A 12,386-nucleotide genomic window follows, 5' to 3' on the forward strand; every position below is an offset into this window, starting at 1 on the left:
GAAAATCTCAAAAGATACTTGTGAAATGCTCATTGAGAAAAATAAAGTTCTTGAAACTAAAGTAGAGTCTTTGACAAATGATTTGGCTAAATTTACAAAAGGAAAAGAAACTCTAGATGTACTCCTTGGAAACCAAAGAATTTCAAATGAGAAATATGGAATTGGTTTTGATGGTTTCATGAACTATGACAAGTACAAGAATCATTTCATTAAAGCATCTACATCCTCCTTGCCTAATGTTACATGTTATTATTGCAATAAAAGAGGTCATATGATTAGTTCTTGTGCATTTAGAAAAGGTCATCTTAAGGTAAAGAAGGTATGGGTACCGAAGGGAACCTTACCTAAGGTCACTAACCCCCAAGGACCCAAAGTTGCTTGGGTACCTAAAGTTCAATGATTAAATTTCAGGTTTGTTTCAAAGGGATGAAGGAAAGTGAAAAATGGTACATAGATAGTGGTTGTTCAAAGCACATGACTGGTGAAAAGGGCAAGTTTTCAAAAATCACAATGAAAGATGGAGGATATGTAAAATTTGGAGATAAAGGGAAAGGAAAAATAATTGGAAATGGCACAATTGGAACCAAACCTTGTATTGAAGATGTTTCACTTGTTGAAGGTTTGAAATACAACTTGCTAAGTGTAAGCCAACTCTGTGATAAAGGTTTTGAGGTAAAGTTTACTTCTTCTCTATGTACAATCAATAACTTAGATAATGATACATTGTTCATTGCCAATAGATCCAATAATGTTTACTTGCTTGACATGAATAATTTTGAAACTAATCATGGTACATGTCTAGTATCTCTTGATAACTCTAGTTATTTGTGGCATAGAAGACTGGGTCATGCAAGCATGCATACACTCTCAAAACTGTCTAAGAAAGAACTTGTTAATGGTCTTCCTAAGATTAAGTATGAAAATGAATTTCAATGTAGAGCATGTGCACTAGGAAAGCATACTAGAGCATCTTTTAAGTCTAAGAATATTGTGTCTACTACTAGGCCATTAGAATTGCTTCATCTTGATTTATTTGGACCCGTAACTCCTACTAGTCTTGGTGGAAAGTCATATGCTTTAGTTATTGTTGATGACTATTCAAGATATACATGGACATTTTTCCTTGCTCATAAAGATGAAACTTTTGAAAAATTCATTTCATTTAGTAAAATGGTTCAAAATGAAAAAGGCTTTTGCATATCATCTATTAGAAGCGATCATGGAACTGAATTTGAAAATCATTTATTTGAGAAATATTGTGATAAACATGGAATCAATCATAATTTTTCAGTTCCTAGGACACCACAACAAAATGGGGTAGTAGAAAGGAAAAATAGGACTTTGCAAGAAATGACTAGAACTATGTTGAGTGAAAATAACTTGCCAAAGTACTTTTGGGCTGAAGCTGTTAATACATCTTGCTATGTGTTGAATAGAGTTTTGATAAGACCAATTTTGAAAAAGACCCCCTATGAGCTTTGGAAAGGAAGAAAACCAAATATCTCATATTTCAAAGCATTTGGTTGTAAGTGCTATATTTTAAATAACAAGAAGGATAATTTAAAGAAATTTGATGCTAAATCCGATGAAGGAATCTTTCTTGGGTATTCAACAAAGAGTAAAGCCTATAGAGTGTTCAATAGAAAGACTTTGGTTATTGAGGAAACTATTCATGTATTGTTTGATGAGGCTAACCCTTCTATTAGAAAGAAAAATGCTTGTGATGATAATGATGAACAGGTTTTTGAAAAAGAAAATATAATATCAAGTCAAGAAATGGAACAAGTTGATGACAAAGATGAGGAAACTCAAGGAGAAACTACAATAGATGTCCATGATGCCAATGAAGATCAAATTAATGAAGAAATGCCAAATTTGGAAGATTTACAAGTAAATGAGCCCCAACATGAAGATTTACCTAAAGATTGGAGATTCCATAGAAACCATCCTCAAGAAGACATTATTGATGATCCATCTCAGAGGATGATGACTAGAGCACAATTGAGAAGATATTTTGGTAATGTTGCTTTTATTTCACAAATTGAACCTAAATGTTTTGAAGATGCTCAAAATGATGAATGTTGGATTCTTGCTATGCAAGAAGAACTAAATCAATTTGAGAGAAATAAAGTTTGGAATTTAGTACCTAGACCAAAAGATCATTCAATTATTGGTACTAAATGGGTCTTTAGAAACAAAATGGATGAAAAAGGCAATGTTGTTAGGAACAAAGCTAGACTAGTGGCTCAAGGCTACAACCAAGAGGAAGGGATTGATTTTGATGAAACCTTTGCTCCGGTTGCTAGAATTGAAGCTATTAGAATGTTGTGTGCCTTTGCATGTTTCAAAGATTTTATGCTTTATCAAATGGATGTCAAGAGTGCATTTTTAAATGGTTATATTGATGAGGAAGTGTATGTTGCACAACCTCCAGGTTTTGAAAATCATGAACATCCAAATCATGTTTATAAACTTACTAAAGCCTTATATGGTTTAAAGCAAGCTCCTAGAGCATGGTATGAAAGGCTTAGTAAATTTCTTTTACAAAATGATTTTCAAAGAGGCAAAGTGGATACAACACTTTTTGTTAAAAAGCATCATAATGATATGCTCATTGTGCAAATTTATGTTGATGATATAATTTTTGGTGCTACTAACGAATCTCTTTGCAAGAAATTTTCTAAGATTATGCAGAATGAGTTTGAAATGAGCATGATGGGTGAGCTCACATTCTTCCTTGGACTTCAAATCAAACAAATGAAAGATGGCATCTTCATAAATCAATCAAAGTACATCAAGGATATGCTAAAGAAATTTAAGATGGAAAATTTGAAGAGCATGGGCACTCCTATGAGTTCAACAATTAAAATGGACAGTGATGAAAAAGGTAAAGAAGTAGATACCAAGCTTTATAGAGGTATGATTGGCTCTCTTTTGTATCTTACTGCATCTAGGCCAGATATACACTTTAGTGTTTGTTTGTGTGCAAGATTTCAATCATGTCCAAAAGAATCCCATCTAAGTGCAGTTAAAAGAATTTTTAGATATCTCATTGGCTCACAATCAATTGGTTTATGGTATCCAAAGTGTGAATCATTTAATCTTGTTGGCTATAGTGACTCTGATTTTCTTTGGAAGTAGATGGATAGAAAAAGTACTTGGTACTTGTCAATTTCTTGGTCTTGCACTAGTTTCTTGGCACGATGAGAAACAAACTTGATAGCTTTATCTGGTGAGCGGAATATATAGCTGCTGGTAGTTGTGTTGCTCAAATTTTATGGATGAAACAACAATTGGAAGATTTTGGTCTAAAATATAATCTTGTTCCAATTAGGTGTGACAACACTAGTGCCATAAACTTGGTCAAAAATCTAGTCCAACATTCAAGAACTAAACATATTGAGATCAGACATCACTTTATTAGAGATCATGTTCAAAATGGAAATATCAAGATTGAGTTTGTTACCTCTGAAAATCAACTTGCTGACATTTTTACAAAGCCTCTTAATGAAGAAACCTTTTGTAGAATTAGAAGGGAAATTGGTATGTGTGAATCACTTGCTTGAAATCTAAATCATAATGACATCATGTATCTACATTTTATTGAATGTGTAATTGATCTGCTGTGATATTAGTTTGCTGAAAAATTTTTAAAGAATATTAGCTAACTTGTTTATGTACTTGTGAAATTAGTTTACTAAGTTGTATGCTAATATTGCGTGACTAAAATTAGTTTGCTATATCGAGTAATGTTTCAAATCTCAAACCAAAACGTGATTATGGCTGAAATTTTCTGCGTGTCCAGTTATGCATTTATCTTTTCACATTTGATATTACATTCTCAATGCTGTGTCAGACATGTAAAAATATTTATTTGTGCATATAAAGATAAATAGACTTGTTTAAAATAAAAAAAAAAAAGGGGAAGAAAACAGGTTCAGAGAAAGTACACTGGAATAGAAAAGCGCGGGACTCAAGAGAACTTAAAATCCTCTGCCACACGAAACCGTCACCCTCTCTCCTCTGCTTCGGTTCACGAAACCTCCAAAATAAACCCATTTTCTTTCCGGCAAAATATATCCAAACCCATCAGACCTCTCGTCTCTCCTTTCCTCTCCACTCTTACATACCGAAAAACCAGTACTCAATTTCACATTTTTTTTTCGTCAATGGCTCATGCTAAATGAAAATCTCCAGTTGCTGCGGCTGCTTCCTCATCCTCATCAGCCTCCGACGATATCCCTGTCGCTGCATTACGAAAGAAATTGAAAGGGAAGAAAAATTTACCTGAATCGAAATTAACAAGTGGGTCTTCCGACCCATCCAAGGCTGTCGAACCCACTGTAACGACGCCAGAAAAGAAAAAGAAGCGGCAAATGCGAAAGAGTGATACCCAACGCAAAAATGGGGCTGCCCAATCTTTGGGCTCAGTGGATAAAGCACTATTAGATTGAAAATTTATCAAATGGGAGTACTTCAATCAGGTAAACTTTCAATTCAAAGAGATTTTTGAGTTTCAAGGATGGATGGCTGTTTGTGAATGTACAAATGATTTTGAATAACAGTTTATATGATGTATCTGTTGAACTGATAGCTACGGCTTTGAAATTGCCCAATGATGGAAATAAAATTTCCACCCATAAGGATGTTGCTAGGATGGCAGGCTTTAATTTGGTTAAGTTTGAAAAAGGTGCTTAGAGCAATTTACTATGGTTATTTGAGTCACTTGGATATGTGTATCATGTGGCACATTGTTAACAAAGTGAAAATGAATTTGGCATATTAGATTTTTAAGAACATGTGCAAAGCTTATGGATTTGGAAAATTGCCTTATGCACATCTCTTGACTGCTGTGTTTAAAGAGCTGAATGTGAATGTCTCTAAGGAAAGCTCTAGGACTGATTTGATGGTGCTTAGAGAAATCCATTCAGACACTGATGGGAGAAAGACCAGATTTGAAAAGGGTAGTTCTTTCACTGCTAAAGTTGATTCTGGTTCTGGTAATGAAGTTTTGAATGAAATTCAAGGGCTAAGAGCTGCTGTTAATGACCATTTTAGTTCAACAACTCAATCTCTTGATATTCTCAGAAAATTTGTAGATGTTGTTGACTATAAAGTGAGTCACCTACTCACTCAAAATGAGGAGTTAAAGAAGTTGATAATGGACCTTCAGCAGGCCAAGGAAATTGCAGCTCCAACTAAAGTTGAGGTTGGCACTCAGGTTTCTGCTGATAAGGAAGAAAGCAACAAAGTTGAAGAGTCTCCTGCTGATATAGCATGTGAAAGTGGTAAACTTGCTGAAGCAGAACTTGAACCTGTAGTGGATTCCCCTGATGCGCAAGCTAGTGACCATGATGCACCTGAGATTGATCCTACAGCTGATGTACCCACTGCACTTGATGATCCCAAGGTTGTAGAAGCTGCAAGTGAGTTACCCAAGGAAAGTGAAAAGGTTCCAGAATCTGAACCCATTGAGCCTGCTGCTCCACTAGTTGAACCTCCTCCTGCTCCACTAGTTGAGCCTGCTGCTGCTCCTACACAGCACCAGGAACCTTCCCTTAAAGACCACCAAGCCAGTGCTCAAACTCAGCTATCTGCAGTTGCTGCCCTCGACAAAGAAAGGTCTGAAAGGTACAAGTCAACCGTATCAAATCCGTACTGCACTCGCCACGCTTCTTCAACCCCCTTCTGAAGATGATGAGGCCGAGAAAAATGATGAAGTGGCTGACCAAGCACCTCCGGCTCCTGTTATTAAACTGCCTAGGAAGAAAATGGTGCCTTCAAAATCCACTCGCAGGAGTAACAGACTTAAATAGCATCTCATCTGAATTTTTAGTTTACTGATTGCATTTTTAGCTTACTAGTCTGTGTGCTACTTTTGGTTTTTAGTTTGCTACTGTCTACCTTACTGCATTTCCATTTTGGCTAACATGATTCTTTTTGGATTATTTTCTCCTGTTTCCTTTTTGATTGATGACAAAAAGGGGGAGAATGGTTATGGATATGTGAATATGTGTTGATGAACATGAAAATATGGAAATGTGTTGATATACTTGTGAAGTGTGATGATATGTGAATGTGTGTTAATGTTGATACTTGTGTTGATGGATATATGTTTATATGTGTGATTGATACTTGTGAAGTGTGAATATGTTTTATAGCATAATTTCAGGGGGAGCTTATGAACAGAAAATGGATTTCTTGGATATTATGTGCATATATTTAGGGGGAGCATTTTCGGTATACTATACTTGGATTTACATACTCACATATATTCTCACACACTTTTATTTTTTGACTGATTGATTCAGTTGAGTTTTGTCATCATCAAAAAGGGGGAGATTGTTGACCCCGTGTAGCTCAAAATGAGCATTGATTTTGATGATAACAAAACTCAAAGAGAATCTATCTAACTTAACCTTTAAGTGATGTGTAGATTCTTTGTCTTATGCATAAAGAACCTTTGAAGTTGCATCTAAGAAGAAAAGATACTCAAAGGCATTCCAAGACAAATCCAAAATGAGAAAAAGACTATGGAAGCCAAGACTCAAAGAAAAGGTATGAAGAGTATAGTGTTAGAGTCTTAGGCCTTTTTGTGAAAAAGAATGGATGAGAATTTAGTCATATGGAGCTCAAAAATGAAAATTTATTTTCTGATTACTTTTTCTCATCATGACCTTGAACACAACCATTGAAACATTTTTCAAAGGTCTAAATCATTTTACATTGCAAGTTGAGACATGCAAATTGACTTAGTTTCCTAACTGGTTTGCTAAAATTTTCGGTTTGCTAATATGTTTGCTAAAAACATTAGTTTGCTAACCAGTTTGCTGACTGCTCCTAAAATTTTATTAGTTTGCTAACTGTCCAGAGCTGCTCAACTTCGCACAAAAGGACAAAATAACGGCCATTTTGTCTTGGGCAGTGTGTATAACGTTCCAAAAGGGTTTCAAACGGTCTAAAATAATTTGGGACTATATATACACCTTCTCTACTTCATTTACAATTTGATGAAAGCTAACAATTGAACTCCAACATTGATTTTTCATTTATTGCTTTCATTCAAGAGCTTTAAAGATTTTTGAGCTTCCATTGGCAAATCTACTCATCTCTTCTTTATAGTTTGATTTGTATTGAGTAAGAGTGAGTGTTGAAATATTAAATTGCATTCAAGAGAGGTTGTACAAGCACCTATTGAAGCTTGAGAGAGAAAGTGCTTGTGATAGCACTTGTAGAGGTTTCAAGCTACCTTGGTAAAGCTTGGTGTTGTAAAGGGCTTTTGGTCTCTTGCCTTCAAAAGAGCAAATAGTGGAGACAAGACTCAAAGAGGGTTCTTTGAGAGAGTGGATGTAGGCTAGTTAAGCCGAACCACTATAAAAATCATTGTGTTTGATCTCTCTAACCTTTACCTCCTTAATTTTGTGCAATTTAAATTTTTCTTGCTATACATGATATTGAATGTTGTTTGAATAAGATTGAGTTGATATATTTGAGGACATATTAAGTGACTTGAGAAATCAATTGTATATTGTATGGTGCATGCCTTGTTAGATATTGCCATATACATTGATTGAGAGTTAAATTGCAACTTAGGAACACATTGTTGAAGCTCATATTATTTTCATTACATATAGAGAAACACTTAGTTGAACATAGCCACAATTTTTCATTAGGCTACAAGCAAGGGCCGAAAAAATTGTTAAAGTCCAATTCACCCCCCTCTTGGACTATATTTGGGACAACAATGAATATATGAATTAAGACAATACTTTAACTTATTAATTCATAAAATTATAATTTTTTAGGCTAAACTATATGTTGATATATTTTACTCATGTGAAAAACGAAAGTAGTTAAATAATTTTTTATAATAAATTATAAATAATAAATTTATTTAATATATATGTGCATGTAAATTTTACTTATTACTGTAGCATGGCGCAGTTTTATAGCTTGTATCAACTAAATCGTAACCTCATGAAAATTTATCTGAAAATGATTGGTTGAACCTATAAAATCTATTGTTTCCACTTGATGCAGTTGGAATAGGAAACTTCCAAGTAAGTACGTCTAAGGCCAACTTCAATTGAAGTTCGTAATTTCCTTCTGGGTTTACATTTTCATTCCTGAATTTATATACTATTTTCCTCTAACTGCTCAGTTGATATTTCAAGAGTAGAGAAATGAATGGCCGATTTTCAATTGCTTGTTCTTTGAATTGAAAGGAAATTCTATATTTAGGGTTGTACTTATATGAGTTTTTGATCTCGTGAAAAAGAGAAGTTCTGTTATATCCCTTGTGGAATCTTCATGCCATGCATGGTAGCATGTATATATATTTCATATTTTACTTGACTTTTTAAATAATGATAAAATTTTATTATTAAATAAATTTTTATAAGAATCTTCTCTTTATTAATTTAATTTAAGTAATTTTCTTCTGTTTTAATAGTAATTTTTTAAATTAATTTATGATATAAATAATTAAAAATATCCTATTTAATTTTTTATACCTTATTTAAAAATGCCTTATTTCATTTATTTAAATACCTTATTTGCATGAATGAAATTTCCTACAATAAGCCATAAAAAATAACAATTACATATTCAATATTTACAATGATAATTACATAAATGCTATAAGTCAGTGATTAAATAAATTATGTAGGAAAGTTTTGAAATTAATCTTTTCATAAGCAAAATCATCTTTGTACTTATATAATTTCCATTGTTTATGAAGACATTCATGCTACTCTAAGATTTATTTTTCAATTATCTTTACTTATAATTAAAATTTTTATATAATCATATTTTTATTTATCTTTGACATTACTTGGCTGAAAAAAAAACTAATTAAAATAAAAAAATAATCCAATACAAGAAGTAAAATAATATAAAATATCATATCTTAAATTTGGGGAGTCAAACTCAATTCAAACATAGTACAATAATATGGAGAGCCTAGCTCAACCATAATATCCAACACATTTAGTTCATTAAATATCATTTATCAGATTTAAATAATATGTTATTTATTAGTGTTACAGCGAAGTTCTAAGAATAAAAAATAAATAAATACATAATTAAATAAATAATTAAATATAATAGAACTACAAACTTTATCACAACCTGTGAAGAAAAATGTAGGTTAGACCCAAAAATAAACCTACTTCTCTAGCAACCTAGAAAAAAAAAATAAACTTACTCCTCCTGCAACCTAGAAAAAAAATATTTGAACATGAATGACCATTCAACTTAAAGAGTTTAAATATTGATTATAAGTACAATTTCTATAACTAGCTAAAACTATTGCAATTCTATCATGAAATGCAAGTCCAATATATATAATAAATAATTCACACAATATTCGCACGAGAAGATAATTTGAAGCTACTCATACACTCAGTGTATCATATCAATACATAAATATGAGAGCTAATTCTCTAGATAGCTCTTTCAATCCAAATCTTGCCAGCAAGTTCAACTTAAGCTGGACTTTCACTTAAATTCAAGTGCAGGGGCCAGCAAGATTAACTCAAAATCGTTCCTTACCTCAACTTTCCATATCCATAAGGATTGAGTTCTAGTGAAACCAGGTTAAGCCGTGACTATCCGTCCAATCCATATCCATATATACCATATATAAATAACACACACACAGAGCTCTAAATTATCCCTAGGGCATAAACATAAGTAATTATCAACAAATAAATATGCAACAATTAGATTGCTCATAATTTATTTAACTAAGCATGAAAATATATTTATAAAATGCATTAGTATGCAAAAAAAAATATAAAAATAATATTAAAATTATAAAATATAATCAATATCTAACTCACAGACTAGTCGACCCGATTACAGCTGGTCTGGCTAGAGAGAAGAAAGGCTACCCGGTACCAATCATCTATACAAACACACTGACCTCTATCGATTTACTGACAAAATTAACCAATTAATTTAATTAAAGAAGTAAAAATAATTTTTAAGATCTTACCGAAATTTTGGCAGAGTCTATCATATAATTGGACCTAATCTCCTGTAAGAAAAATGCAACAACTGCAAAACATAGGGCTTCAAGCCCACAATAATAATTATAATGCTCATCTGGGACCCATAAAAAACCTAATCTAAGTTCAATAATCCAAACTCTAACTCAGATCCCTAAACTTCACTACTGCCCTGTTAATTATCAAATACCTTCCAAAAATTCTAAAAATATTCTTGGGGGTCCTTCACATCATCTTAAAGTCCATATAGTTTATTTCAATTATTTTTAACATGTCAGAAATATTTTACAAATTAATTAGCCAGCTTAATCCTAGGTAAAAATAACATAACTTGAGTTACCTTTTGTGAAATCTACTACCTGAAATGCATCCGAAATGTTTAAAAATGTTGAAAATAACCGTAAACATGACCACCTTCTGAGATAGTCCGTCGGGTGCCCAAATCAGCCCAAAAACTTAGTTTTAAGTGTCAGTGAGCTATCACCAATCCGATCGCATTTAAACAAAGTCCATAAATTATTAATAATTATCATATCATTATATTTAATTTATGGGCATTGAAAAACTAAAAAATCACATCGAGAGATCTGGATTATTCGATAATTGCCTTTTCCAAATGGTGTCCCATCGGAGTGGGGTTGATCCTATCTTGAAGGTTTTGTCGTTCTGAGTTCAGTGGTGCTCTCTAATTGTCGATCCAATGGTAGGATCATTGGGAAACTCGCCAAAAAGCTACTAATCAACCTTTCTTTCTCTCATCATATCTCGCTGGATCTTCCATGGATTTCGGTGTTTCGAGTCGAAAATTGGAGCTAGGGAGGAGAAGAAGTCATAGCCACCGAAATCAAGCTAAACGATGGTCAAAAACTTCCTCAGGAGCCACTGCTTCTTCACGTGCAATATACGAGTCGCTACTTGATTCCCTTTGCTGCAGTCGTCGTTGGAGACTTCCTACCGTCGCCCAGAGTCGAGGAGAGGGCCTAGCCAATGGGGTTGGACCTTATCGTTGGAAAACATGGAGGAAGGGGGAGTGAAAAGGGACGGGGAAAGAGATGAGGAAGAAGGAGGGGTCTGCTCACATTTGAAAATTATTTTTGTTACACACCTTCACTACACACTGCCCAAGGAAATTTGTTTCCTTCTATCAATCACTTCATGCACTATTTGATTGATAATTAGTTTATATATATATATATACTAATAAACTTAAAATATCTCAATTAAATTTTATAAAAATAATGTACTTTATGATGATTTTTATTCTTTTAATGAATAATAATAACAATTAAGAGAACACAACGTTAAATAAATATTTAAAATAATATATAGATAAAAAAATTTCTAAAATTGTAAATTAATTAGATAATATTAAAATACTATTGAAATTTATCAAAATTTATATATTTTCAATAATAATAATAATAATTTTAGGTTATTACAATCTTTCCCCCTAAAGAAAAATTTGTTCTCGAATTTTAAACAAACAGGGGATATTGAAAAGAAGCTGATCGGAACAAACCTGAGCACTTGTTTCTCGAGCTCTGTATAGATGATTGAAAACACTTTACTTGTATCTGCCTCTGCTTTAACACGCTAGACACCGTCCTTCATCTGAAACTAAGCCATCATATCTGATTACTCGTTGATCTTTTTTTGACATCTCTAGTGCCTACTATGCTTTTGCTACACTTTGATGTGGTATCTTGCAACACTAGCTTTTGTTCTCTTCTATTACCAATCTCTGCGATGCAAAGATGTGACTCATACTATTTATTTTGCAAAGTCTCATGAAGTACCCTTCTGAAATAACTACTTATACACTTACCTTACCCGATATCACTGCTGATCTTGTTGGCCATTGAAATTTTCAGCAAAACTTTCTCTGTGGTTAAAACATCTATACTTCTTAATTCCACGATATTGTAAACTTTCCCTTTACTTTGTTCCACTAACAAGTTCCTTGTACCAACTCCTATCCATCTTAAGTAACTCACTCTTCTCGAGCCTTTCTTCAGTACTTCGGTCCTATATGCTTTCTTTTTCTTATTTATGCTACTATTGATATCTTTGCCACCAACTATACTTTCGCTTTAACCCTTGCCTCGAGTTTTGAGCTTATAGTACTAGTAGTGCTTAGCTATCCAACTTGTTTGTCTTCAATCTTATCCTTTCTCACCTTGTGCCTTTTCTTTCGAAGACATCCATCCCACTAGCATTGACTCTAACCTTTTTCTTATTTCTTAATCCTAACTTGATTGCTAGCTCTATTCTTTTGGAATTTCAACTCTACAATTTACTCTTATCAATACATCATTCATACTATATAACACTTACAATTCACCATGAAAGGTTCTTCTTGTACCTTCTTCTCCAACT

Source organism: Hevea brasiliensis, chromosome 1, assembly GCF_030052815.1.
Source record: "Hevea brasiliensis isolate MT/VB/25A 57/8 chromosome 1, ASM3005281v1, whole genome shotgun sequence".
Lineage (NCBI taxonomy): Eukaryota > Viridiplantae > Streptophyta > Magnoliopsida > Malpighiales > Euphorbiaceae > Hevea > Hevea brasiliensis.